This window comes from Amphiprion ocellaris, chromosome 22 (genome assembly GCF_022539595.1).
Source record: "Amphiprion ocellaris isolate individual 3 ecotype Okinawa chromosome 22, ASM2253959v1, whole genome shotgun sequence".
NCBI classification, from domain to species: Eukaryota; Metazoa; Chordata; class Actinopteri; family Pomacentridae; genus Amphiprion; species Amphiprion ocellaris.
Window position 1 is genome coordinate 27,316,063 of NC_072787.1, and position 13,865 is coordinate 27,329,927.

Below are 13,865 nucleotides of genomic sequence, written 5' to 3' on the forward strand. Positions count from 1 at the left end.
CTGGCTGAAGTAAAGCAGCATCAGGAGACCAACATGTAAGAAACATGAGAACAGAGAGAACCCAACCAGCAGGTCACAGTTTATCATCATCTAATCATCTCCTGAAGTCCATATGGTAAGGAACATCAGTATCTGGTTGTTAATTTACCAGAGGATGCTTATAATCATGCTGATGTGGTCCTAGACTCTACAGTGTTTTAGTGACTCAATAAATGCCTAAGTTGTTAATTGTTTTTAATGCTTTTTAGTTTTTAATAAACATTAATTTAAATGGCCTTTGCCTATCCAAAGAAAAACTCACTCAGAACTCTGATTTGCTAACAGCACTAAATAAATCAATACATGCATACACACATTTAATACATTAATTGTGTTAACATAAAATTTAGAAAAAAATGTCTGTAGAATTTCTTTGTCCAGTATTCTGCATTCAGTTGTTTATGTTTTTGCGGGATACAAAATTGCACACTGGTTGGTCATTACATTTTATTAGTCTGGTTTCACTGTTGAAAATGATGCCACTTTTTTCAGACAGAACCTGTGATCATAAAACAATACAAAATCCTTAGTTTTGTTTTATAAAGCACTTAAAGCTTTAGGTATGGCTAAATGCTTTTTTCAAAATTAAATATACCACTCCTTGGGTGGTAGTGGCCCCGAGTTCGGTGTTTCCGACGCTCCTGAACGCAACTTCGTTGTCTGACTGCAAGTGAATGCACCAATGACGTCAGTTTGAGCTTGTGATTGTATTTCGTTTGGATTTGAAGAAGCTTTCAAGACGTTTCCTGATGCAGGAGGAGCAGACGAACAGTTTTGGACCTTTGCGGTAAGAAGACTATTGCCGTTTCTCAGTACGTAACTGTCCGTTCTGACGTACTCCTGAAACGTCATCATATGGAGACTGCATCGGACCAGACTAGCGTGCTAGTAGCTATGCTAGCTGCAGGCAGCTCCCAGTGAACAGGAGGATTTTATTAGAGGAAGTCAGACACAGAGAAACATTAGAGCTCACACTGAAACGGAGCTACAGCTCTGTGTCTTGTAGAAGATTTATTTTCAAAGCTACATGTGTGACGGTGATAATCCGCGCCAGAGCAGACCTCATTAGCACTTCCGCTAGGTCGGCTAACCTTTCCGGTCACTCCAGGGTGTGACGGTGATAATCCGCGCCAGAGCAGACCTCATTAGCACTTCCGCTAGGTCGGCTAACCTTTCCGGTCACTCCAGGGACGCTGCTGTCGGTAATGTACCCAGAATATGGATTCATTTTTCCTTTGGGCTTGACAAAGACGAGAACAAAAATATTCAGAGCAAGTGGAGCAGCAAGCTAACGCTGATTACAGTTTGTTTACATTTTCAAAATCACATGTTTGAAATCACGTAATTTTTCCGTAAAACAAATCACGGCTTTTATTTTGAAAGAGATACTGGAAACGTTGTTTATCCATAATTCCGCTAACTTGACTGAACGTGGGCTGCAGTTCCTGTTATTTAAACATCAATACGATGCATAAATGCAGATGGACTTCATATATTTCACTATGCAGACATTTTTATTGCTGTCCAGTACATTTTATAGACATAAACATATTTGATAGAAATATTAGAAATGGATTTCTGTTTCCTCATAATAATTTAGTTAATGCAATTAAATGTTCATCAGTGATTCATCTGTAGTGTGAAACTTTTACTTACCACCTATATTTTTTTAAATGTAGGTCATTTTAAAGTAAGACATTAAAGGATGGTTTTCTCAGGTAAATTAATTTAAGGTTTAATTGACTGAAATCTTGTTGTGTTTCTTTCAATTTGAAATATCTGGATTTAATTAATACAGCTCAGTCAGTTCCATTTTATATTATTAAGAATTCTTATTCAGTTTAACACTAGATGACGTATCAGTTCATTGAGTATTTCAGAGCCAGTTTTTTTCTTTTCAATTATCTGTATTTAAAGTGATATTATTAAAATATAATTGCAATGAAACAGCAGCAACATAAGAAACGACCAAATATACAAAGGAAGTGCAGCTATTTTAATATTAAAAAATGATCTATCAGAACATGGTGAAAGTGCAGCTAAAGTTAAGTTAGGAAACTACGAATAAGCAACGTTTCCTTTTACTTCCAGAAAAACAAAAGCCTCATATTTGCTATTTGTTAAATAAATCACTAAAAGCAACACTTCCACCAAGTTTGTTTTAGTTTGTTGGTATTTATCGGTGGAGCAGCAGCACATTTTCCACAGACAGTTTTACTGTCCGTTGTCTTGTTTTAATGAGTTTTCAGTTCAGTAATTCAGTCCTTCGGCTGATTCGACCAACAGACACTGAAGGACTCTGACAGCTGGTTGGTACTAAATGATAATTTACTGATCGGTGCCAGTTTTAATGAACTTTATGTTCAACTTCAGAGTCAGATATAATGTGAGCAGTGAACCCCAGGAGTTGGTGGAGTTTATTTGTGTGTGTTGACCAGAGAAGAGAGTTAGCATCCAGTGAATATTAGCTTTAATGTGAATTAACGATGCTAACCGAGCTAGCTGAGCAGTCCTGATTAGCAGCTAAATGTAGCATCAAACTAACGATGTTTGTGTTGTTTCCTGTCAGCAGCTGAAGTGTGTTGTGTTCCTGTAATGTGGTTCATTAAGTTCATAAAACTGTGGCTGGTTGACGTTAATGTAACGTTCAGGAAACTTAAATGTGATTAAAACAGTAACGTTAATGTTCTAGTTGTCAGTAATCAGCTTTAATTTGACACTAAAACAGACTCTGATAGTTTTAAATGACATCAGTTTCATGAATTTGTTGAAAATTGTCTCATTTTTTGTTGTGATGTTGCTGCTGATTCATTAAAACCAGATGATCCGTGTTGAAGATACATTTAGTTCTAGTATCAGAAGCACAAGAAGGAAAATGGAAGTTTAGTTCTGCTACGTCAAAGATTTCAGGAATAAAATAACTAAATGAGTCTTAATGCCTCAAACTTTATTTTACAATAATGAAATAATCACAGATAATAAAAATATAAATAGCAGAGAAAACCTGAGAGAATAATTTTCTGAAAATTCTGTGAAGGAAAAGCAGCTTTTTATCCTGAAAGATCAGAATCAGCTCCAACATCTGCATCTGACAGCATCAAGTCAACCAGAAAGAAAAGAAAAAAGAAAATGACTTCTTTCTGATCACATCTGTTCCGCTGCTCACAGGCTGCTGCTGCTCACATTCTTCACATTTATAGTCCACTTTTACAAGTTCAGCAGACAGGTGCTCTGCTTTGGAGTGTGATGATGTCGTCAGTCATGTGGAGAGTGAAGTTTCCGTTTCACCCACAGTGTGCTTTAGGACAGCTGGGTTGGACTTGATGTTTGAAATACTGACCGACAGCTCAGATTTAACTGTCTGTAGTTCTGTTTTGATGGATGTTAAACTTTCATTCAAAGCCACCAGGAGCTGGGTCTTTAAAATAACCACCGTCTCGTTACAGAGTGAAAGTAGCAGTTCCTCCTGAAGGTCAGACATTGCAGCATCTGAGGGCCTCTTCAAAAGAAGATGTAGTTGATGAAGACGTTCTGGAGCAGGACCAGAAAGACCACGACCAAGCAGCCTTGAGATCTTAGGCAGCGTCTCCCTCAGGTGGGTGTCAACGGTGTTCATGGTCAGGTCTGTGGTAATCCTGTCAAAAAACAAAACTGAAAAAAATCTAGATTATAAATCAACATGTAACCAAAGCACTCTGTGTATAACGCCATAGTATAGGATGTAGTTCAGAAAATGTCAAAGTATAGTAGACTTTTCAAGAATAACATAGTATGGCCTGTAGTTCATAGTACAGCATGTCGGCAAAAAAAACCCATAGATTATTATGTGGTTCAAAAAGCACAAAATGATAGGATGTTGCCTAAAATTGTCATGTATGATATGTGGTTCCAAAAATGTCATAGTGCAGTATATTGTCAAAATAGTATGTAATTCAAGAAAACATCAGAGTATAATATGTCGTCTCAAAAATGCCATAGAATAATATTTCATTGCACAAGTAAAAGTATAGTAATTTTTAAAACTGTTCAAATTCTTATATGTTGCTAAAAAAACAATGAAAACAACTAAAACAAAAAAAACATCATAGTAATATGTCAATTAAAAAAGGCCTATAGTTTACCATGTCGCTCTAAAAACGTCATAGTTTAGCCTTTAGTCCACAAAATGTTGTTCTGTCCCGGCTGTCTGAAGTAGGTGAGGAGCAACACAAAAACAGTCCAAACGCTGGTTTCCAGAGGGTTAGACGAGTATTTATTTGAAAGAGTAAGTTGACAACAACACAACCTGTGAGGGGGTTAAAAGCAAATGGGTGTTAGTAAAATAAAAATAAATAAACAGAACTAAAAGTGAACTTCATGTTGACATTGATGGGCATTCAAACCAGGAACAAAGTAAAAGATAATCAGTACGAAAAAAACTCTTCCTGTTCACCTCTTAAAACCCAAAAACACACCACAGTAGCACCTGAAACTAAAACTACCAATGGGTTCCCTGTTTTCCTTTGTGAACAATTCAAAGGTCCCTCTCTATCTCCCCACACATCCACCAACCACTGGAACACATCTCCAAAGTTCTGCTGCCAGCTCAGCTTCCCCTCAGAAGAAGTGCTGCCACCTGCCAGATGAAGGAGCCTTTTGAGAGGCAGCTGGCATCGTGATTGGACTGTACTTTGGTCTGTTCCAATCCAGCTTCAGCTCCAGAGACGGCAGGCGGGACGAGTCAACGGAGGCCTGGTGGACGAAGGCATGCAGCTGAGTACAATCCAGAAAACAACAGAGGAGGAGTGCAGCGGCCCAGAGCCAGAACAACCAGAGTAGCATGGTATGTCTCTTAGAAAACATCATAGTTTAGCCTTTGGTATGAAAAAACACCATCATATACATCGTATATTGTACAAATAACGAGTCAAATGAAAGAGACATACATTGTAGAATTGTAGTAATTGTGGGCTGACTGATTTACTGATTATCGGTATTTTATTTTTTACTGATTTACGGTAATAAATACATTTAAAAATGGCGCTACTTTGGCTCTGAACCTTTATCTACCTGTGGTCGCTCTGTCTTCTGGAGTGATTTGATTGGTTATACGTCACGAATAAAACTCCTTTAACTTAACATCTGTAAACAAAACAAAAACGTATCAAAGTTTTCTGTTAGAGTTTGTGTTCTTCTAAGTTTAACTCCAAGATTTTAAATACTTTCATTTACTGCAAATGAATATCTACTCCAAATGTCTCACTAATAATCATTATCAGCCTTAAAAACCCACAAAACACCCCTCTATACTGGACCACACTTAGTACAGTCCGGTTCCCCCTTCTATAAATCTGCTTGGAATCTTCCATTTCCTGTTTGTCAAAGTGGCCTTCTACCTGGACAGGTTTTGTTGGAGCTCATGCAACAAACATTTTGGGTAACTGCACTTTAATATGGATGGATGACACTGAATTAGAGTCTGTTTTAATGAGACTGAGTTAAGATGTGTAGCTCTGTCATTAAATAGGAAATTATTTCTCAGAATTCACAGAGAAAAGTCTGAAATGTTTGCTAGGTTAGCGTCCCACATGTTCTTTGGCTCAGCTAAAGCTAACTCTCTCCAACTTGTGGATCTCTTGAGTTGCTTGTTGTTAAAATATCTTGCTAGAGGTGCTGAAGCTCAGAAAGTCTGAGATGTTTGTTCAGAATAAGCTCATTCTCAAGTCTGATCTGAACTGTCCTCTTTTGTTTGAACTTTCCCTAAACTTAGGAGTTAATGACAGAGCAGCACATCCAGTCTCAGTCTCATTTATGTAGAGCTTAAACTTCAGTGTCATTCATTGATGTTAAAGTGCAGTTTTTCAAATGTTTGTTGCACATGCTCCTGACCAAACCAGTCCAGGTGGAAGACGATGTGAAGAGAAAGCTCCAGAGGATGAATATCACACATTTACGTTGGAAATAAATGTACTTTAATTAGACATTGTCATGCAAAAGTTGGATTTCCCTTTAATGATGTTTAAGTCTTTGTTGAGTGTTTTGTTGATGTTGGTTTCTAAGTGTTTTTTGACACTTGGCCCCAAAGATTAAAACCTTTTACGGCTCACAAGCTGCAACAATTCACACATTATCAACTATCTTTCTGACTAAACTAAGATAAAAAGTGGAAAAACTGCCTGATTCCTGCATCATGAATGTAAATCTTTTTGTTTTTTATGACAGTAAACTGAATATATTTGGGTTTGACATTTTATAAAGCAAAACAAGAAATGAATTAGTGGAGAAAACAATCAACAGATTAATGGACAAAGAAAATGTGTTTTCCAACATATATGGCTGAATTACTCCAACATTACAAGATACATACAATTTGAATTCAATTTTATTTATATAACGCCAATTACAGGTCAAATTGTCTCAAGATGCTTTAATTTTTGTATTTTTTTTTCATATTTAAAATATGACAAAGTAAGAAATTTAAAGCTCTTGACTAATCCAATTTATTATTTGGTTTTTAAGAGACTAATGGACAATTAAAATAATTTTCTCCACTAAAACTAATAAACATGAGGTCAAATAGAAGGAAGAGTTTTAAATACTGCAGTCCCACGACGACAAGAATAAAGTTTGTCAACAAAAAGTAAATCTGCTGGTGGATTCCATTAAAGTCCTAATAAATGATAAAGTGTGATACTAAAGGTTTGTGGTGCTAAAAATCTCCAAGTAAAGATATGAAGTTGAACATGTGGATGGAGGTTGATAAAAGTTGACCTTCTTTCATTTCTCTGGAGCGACTCCATGGATTTTATGGATGGTGGTCAAAGACCTGCTCTTCTAGTCATCTTCCTTCTAGTCGCTGTAAAAAGTCAGTCCATCCTGACCGACTTCAACACCTCTTCATGACAAGTTGTTCTGCCTCCGACCTGGTGGAAACTCCAGAAACTGGGGAAAACCTGTGGAGACTGGAAGAACTCGTGGAGACTGGAAGAACTCGTGGAGACTCGAAGAACTCGTGGAGACTCGAAGAACTCGTCGGGCGGGGGAAGGTGTGGTGGGTGGTGTGGGGAGGTGGGGGAGTAGAGGGGGGAGGCCGCCACCCACCTCCCCGCCTACTCTCCGCCCTGACTCCACCCAGACTCCGCCTTGGCTCCACCCATGTGGTCACTTGAGGAACTACGATGCCAAAGGGACGACGAATTTATTTCTTTGTATCTGATCTGTAGCTCAGTGAGTTAAGGATTTGCCTATGGAGCTGCAGGTCGCTGGTTCAAGACCAGACAAGTCTTAAATTTTCTGAAAATCCTGACAAAGACAAAGAAAGAAAACTGCCACTGGCGGGTCTTGAACCTGCGACCCTCCACTCTGTAGTCCTCTTCTTATCCCCCTGAGCTACTCGCTCAGATACTAATTCTTCTGTTTTTTGCGCATTTATCATCTATTTTTTGTCATTTTCGAGTTTTTTTTTTACCCGAGTCTCGACTCGACCGTTTTTCTCAGGAGGTTGGACTTCAGCCTTTGTGCTGGAGGGTGGAACCCTCAGTTTCAAGACTTTCCAAAGCCTCCACACCTCCCAAGTCCTCAGGACCTGAGCTTTCACACAGTCTGAGGGCTGAAATTTTCTAAGTCCCACAGTACTTCTCTGTTAGTTTGAACCTTCAGACAGTCCAAGGACTGATATCTTCTAAGTTCCTGAGTAGTTCTCTGTTAGTTTGAACCTTCAGACAGTCTGACGGCCGAAGTTTTAAAAGTTTCTCAGTACTTCTCTGTTAGTTTGAACCTTCAGACAGTCTGAGGACTGAAATCTTACAAGTTTCTCAGTACTTCTCTGTTAGTTTGAACTTTCTGGTGAACAGAAGCCTTAAAACTTGTGACCATGAGTCTTGATTTCACATTTAGATCATCCATCTGAGTTCTTCTCAGACCTTCACCTGTAGGTTTTTTAGAAATCCTGAACAAACTTTGATTCTCTTCACTGAACAGTAAAGTTTGTGGAGATCAGAAGGTAACATTAGTTTGATCCATGCCTTCAAGTACTAGGAGACTTTATCTGGAAAGCAGTTTTCTGAAATGAGTTCTTAGTAAATCTGTCCACAATCAAACCAAGAACATAGAAAGAGGAAATGTTTGAAGAAATAACTTGATGTTTTCATTTCAGACTAGAAAACGCTTTAAGACTTTTATCTGTTTTTCCTCTTTTTGATCCTTTTATTGTTTCTTCTGTTTAATTTGATCTTCTAAAGTTTAACTGGTGTCTTTTCAAATGTTTTGTCTTTAGTTTGATTCTTCTTAAATGTTTAGTTTTGCTCTTTTCTCACCTTTTATTCTTTTCTAATGTCTGATTTGATTTCCAAATGTTTTGTCTTTTTAATGTTTAATTGTTGTTTTTTCAAAAGTTTTATCGGCTTCTTTGAAAAATTTCCTTTTCTTTCCCAGTGTTTAATTTTTCGATTAAATCTTTAAGGTTTTTCTTTTTAAATGTTTTGCCACCTTTTAATGTTTAATTTTCTTTTTAAATGCTTCATTGTATTTTCTGTTTAATTCCTATTTAAAGTTTTATTGTCTTTCAGATTTAATTTTCTAATTAAAAATTAAATTTTTTAATTAAATGTTTTGTCTTTTTAAAAGTTTAATAATCTAATTAAATGTTTTGTATTTTTTAAATGTTTAATATTCTACTTGTTTAATTGTATTTTTAAATGTTTAATTATCTAAAATATTTCATCTTTAATGTTTAATATTTTTCTTTCAAAAATTTTGTTAAATTTCATAATTACATGTTTTGTATCTTCTGTTTAATCATTTAATTAAATATTTTGTCTGTTTAATATAATTTAATTGTATTTAACAGTTATTTTTCTTTTGAAAAGTTTTATTGTATTAAATGCTTTTTTCCTTTGATATAATTGCTTTTTTTAATGTAGTTTTTTCTTTAATCTTTTGTCTGTCAATATTTTAACCCCAACCTTCAAAATGAAACAAATCCTTAAATCACAATGAAAATACTTCTGTTGTCACAATCATGAGTTAGTCAATTATTCACTTTATCAATTCAACTTTATTTGTTTAGCACCTTTCACACAGATGACAAAACTAAACAAGCAAAGAGAAAAACCTACTAAAACTATGATTAAATCTCAAAAACATTAAAAAAAAAAGATGTAACATGGTAATAAAATGTGTTGTGTTCAGGGGATGGAGGGAGTTTATTGAAGTCTTCTTGGCCTCACATGGTAAATCATTTAACATATAAACTTGATATTCAGTCTAAGGAAACTGGAAACTGCAGAGCGACAGAAGAAGCAACAATATCTCCTGTTTTCTCCTTTAATGAGTCGACTCTTCTTGTGCTTTCAGACCAAAGAACTACAGACTCTTCACAACCTGCTCAAACTCTTGGTACAGGACCTCACCACACGGGTCAAGAAGGTTTCCATCTCATTTCTACTCTGAAGCTCACCTTCTCCTGTTCAAACTGCTGACAAATGTTTGTGCTGCTCTAAAGTCTGGTCTCCAGAACTTCCTAAAAACTCTCAAAGTCTCTTCTGCTGCAGGTTGCTTTGTAGAACTGTTCCAGAAAACCTCACTAAACCACATGGAGGGGCCTCAAGATAGTCGTCCAAATGAAACCATACAATAACCAAACTAGTACAACCCAAACGCTAAAGTCTCCTGCAGCCTACCAGAGAACCTCTGAGAACAGAGAATCAGGACAGGAACTCTTACCTTCTGGACAACCAACGCTGGTTCTCAAACAAGAATACAGAATGTGTCTGACCAGAAACCTCTGAAGACTCACTACAGCCAAGACAAAGACACAACTCAGCTGCACCAAATCCACTAATCACTGCACACATTAGCACCATGTGCTAACTGTGGCTAAAGAACCACATTTACCAAGACAACTATCCAGTACAAAGCCCTAAAACACACCAAGAAACACATTAAAGATGATTTTACTGCTGGAAGCTGCAAGCCAACGCCTAAAGAACAAACTAAGCAACAGAACCAAACCCAGCTCAGTGGTGAAGAGAAACAGAGGAAATGTTTGTCTGCAGCCACATGAAGCAGGAAGACACTGAGCTGCTCAGATGTTCCTGATAACACCAAGCAGCCACCTGGACAGCCAATAGGAACACAGCTTCCTGGAAGCCCAGAGGGCTGGCTTAGTGAAGGAAATTTAAAGTTGAGGCAGAAAGTTAACAAAGAAAGTTGAAAACCACCTTCCGATCCCTGAAATCTCTGAGTTTTCACACATAGAACACCTGAACATGTCAAACTGGTTCCATAGTAGAACCATCATTGTAAAAACATCATAGTATGGTGTCTTGCTCAAAAAACATTAGGACCCGGCTGTCTAGGGTTGCAGAGGAGCAACACAAAAACAGGACAAACGCTGGTTTCCAGGGGGTTGGGAGGCTATTTATTTGAAAGAGGAAGTTTACAACAACACAACATGTGAGCAGAAAAATCACAAAGTCTGTCTATAGTTCAGCTGAAAATATTAGTTTTTGTCTTTTTTCTTTTCTTTTCTTACAGTTACAGAAATGGTTTGATTGCAGTGATTGCCTCAAAAGGTTGTGCAATAAAATATTAAGTTAAGGGTACCATCATTTTTATCCAGGCCTGTTTCATGAGTTTATTTTTTAAAATAATTCTGTTGAACCACAGTTCAAAGGCAATGTCTGATTTTCATTGGTTAATTTTCATGGAATTTTTATTAATATTTTTGTCAGATTCAAATTATTTCTGTCACCATTGTGGGCTTTTCTTTCATTAACTGAGGGGTACCAACAATTTTGTCCACATGTGTATACCAGTAAAACTTCACTGATTTTTATGTGAATGGTCTTAAAGAATATTTTACAGATGAATGATGACAGATGAGGAGACATCCTGTCCTGAAGATGTCAAAAATTGGACTGAAACGTCATAGTTCAGTATGTCGTCCAAAATATGAGAAAAACGTCGTAGTTTAGTATGTTGTCCAAAATGTGGAAAAAACCTCATAGTTTAGCCTTTAGTCCACAAAACGTTGTTGTGTCCCGGCTGTCTGAAGTCGGTGAGGAGCAACACAAAAACAGTCCAAACGCTGGTTTCCAGAGGGTTAGACGAGTATTTATTTGAAAGAGTAAGTTTACAACAACACAACATGTGAGGGGGTTAAAAGCAAATGGGTGTTAGTAAAATAAAAATAAATAAACAGAACTAAAAGTGAACTTCATGTTGACATTGATGGGCATTCCAACCAGGAACAAAGTAAAAGATAATCAATACAAAAAAACACTCTTCCTGTTCACCTCTTTAAACCCCAAAACACACCGCAGTAGCATCCTAAACTCAAACCACCAATGGGTTCCCTGTTTTCCTTTGTGAACAATTCAAAGGTCCCTCTCTATCTCCCCACACATCCACCAACCACTGGAACACATCTCCAAAGTTCTGCTGGACCAGCTCAGCTTCCCCTCAGAAGAAGTGCTGCCACCTGCCAGATGAAGGAGCCTTTTGAGAGGCAGCTGGCATCGTGATTGGACTGTACTTTGGTCTGTTCCAATCCAGCTTCAGCTCCAGAGACGGCAGGCGGTACGAGTCAACGGAGGCCTGGTGGACGAAGACATGCAGCTGAGTACAATCCAGAAAACAACAGAGGAGGAGTGCAGCAGCCCAAAGCCAGAACAACCAGAGTAGCATGGTGTGTCTCTTAGAAAACATCATAGTAGAGCCTTTGATTTGAAAAAAACGCCATCATATACATCGTATATTGTACAAATAACAAGTCAAAGGAAAGAGACATACATTGTAGAATTGTAGTAATTGTGGGCTGACTGATTTACTGATTAGCAGTATTTTATTTTTTACTGATTTACAGTAATAAATCAATTTAAAAATGGTGCTACTTTGCCTCTGAACCTTTATCTACCTGTGGTCGCTCTGTCTTCTGGAGTGATTTGATTGGTGTCCAGTATATCTACAAAAGTCTGCTGTCCTCCTCAGCCTCTCACTCCTGTGACGCTGCCATCTGGGCACGGTATTTGCCTGTCATCTCTTTGGGCAGCGGCGTGGTGCCAGAAGCCATACGTTCCATTTAACCTGAATAGTGTTGTGACTGGATGTTACCATTTCAGAATTACACTGATTAATTTTTGGCGGGGGAAGGTGTGGTGGGTGGTGGAGGGCGGTGGGGGAGTAGAGGGGGGGAGGCCGCCCCCCACCTCCCCGCCTACTCTCCGCCCTGACTCCACCTTGGCTCCACCCATGTGGTCACTTCAGGAACTACGATGTCAAAGGGACGACGAATTTATGTCTTTGTATCTGATCTGTGGCGGTACCTGGAAGCCGCTCGTCCGTACGGGGGAGGCCAGTCGCGTCGCCCGAATCATCTTTCCCCGACCACTCACGTCACCCGGCCTTTCTTTTCAAAACCACTCATATCGCCTGCTCATTCTTTTCGGGACAAATCAGAACCGCCAGATCATCTTCCACCCCTCTGCTCTAATCTGATGCCCGGATTCATATTTTGCCCCCCTCTGATACGCCGAACACATCGACCAATCACGCGTTGGCGTTCAAATCCCCAGCGCGCCGCCGACCGCTCTCTGTGTTTACGTTCGGATAAACTACCGGAAAAATACAAGCCGGCCCGGGTGAAACCGGGAAAAAAACTCTCAGCTATTTCTGCCTTCAGGAGGTAAGGTAAACCCAGTATGTCATTGTCTGTATTCACAGAAAATATGCATTTTGGTGGCCGCCTGTCAGTAAATGTCAGTAAAGGAATGCTGACGTTAGGTCTGTGGCATTAACTGCTTTTCTAAACATAACGGCAAATCTAAGTTTTGCTAGTTTGACCCATGTCCGGATAATTCGGACAATTATGCTAATGTGTCTTCAGTTATATGTGTTATGCATGCTAACTTACACACTTACTGATCCCTGAAATATACTTTCAATTACCCTTTCTCTCTGATGTCGCCATACTTTAATTCGGTGCTGTCATGGATTGCCGATTTGAGATATATAACAGCTTTGCTTGATTGCTGTAGCATATTAACTCTTGTTTTCTTATGAAACTGTAGGCTGCAGAGGTAATACATTAGCCTAATTTGGCCATTGCTTCATATCACACATTTTTGATTGCTTGATATTTTGCCTTGTAGCACTGTTATTTCAGAAAATGGCTTCAAAAAAGACACACAAGGCGATGGATGACGGAGTGTGGCTATCTCGGCTGAGGTCATTTTCCACCACAGGAGTCTGGCCATCAAGTGCTGGGAACAGGCCTGCCCCAAGGCAAAAAAAATGGCACGACCTCTATCATAAGGTAAGATGAGAGACCACAGATCCCTGACACAACAACTCTTTACATACTTTTGTCAAGGCATAGTCAGAGAGCAAGTATATGCATACCAACAGGACATATTCTTTATGGTTACAGATCAAAAAGTGTCCTCTGCAACTGAGGGGCCAGAGGACCCTCGTGACAGAGCCACAGGGATGCTCGTGTGGATTTCATACCCAGAAGGTAATAGGATTTACGTCTAAAAGCTGTTTCCAAACTGTTGACTTTCTTCACTGAAAACCACAAGCAACTTTATATGTTTTTTCCTGTTTTTTTAGGCACGGTCGATTCATTAAGATGACTCCACAGTCGTGCAGTCTACTTATGCAGTATTATATTGTCGTAGAAAACTGAGATAACACCAGCTGCTAGTTTCACCAATCATGACAAAAGATTTTACTGACCAGCAGAGAATTGTGTGTGCTGAGTGTGTTTTTGATTATTTTTAGTGCAGCTTCCAGGTACCTCTGGTCTGTCAGGGGCTAAATCAAGCCTCAGACCTATTTGCCCACAA

At 38.5% G+C, this 13,865-nt stretch overlaps 1 long non-coding RNA gene across 2 annotated transcripts; it reads left to right on the forward strand.

The window, feature by feature from the left end:
* Positions 1-720: 720 nt before the first annotated feature.
* LOC111589111 (uncharacterized) lies at positions 721-13,865 on the forward strand. Of its 2 annotated transcripts, none has more exons than XR_008600303.1 (7): positions 721-826; positions 3,486-3,634; positions 4,559-4,861; positions 9,373-12,703; positions 13,170-13,333; positions 13,448-13,534; positions 13,630-13,865. It is a non-coding gene; the product is annotated as an uncharacterized LOC111589111 (long non-coding RNA). The 2 variants fall into 2 exon arrangements; XR_008600302.1 differs by lacking the exon at positions 721-826 and adding an exon at positions 912-1,241.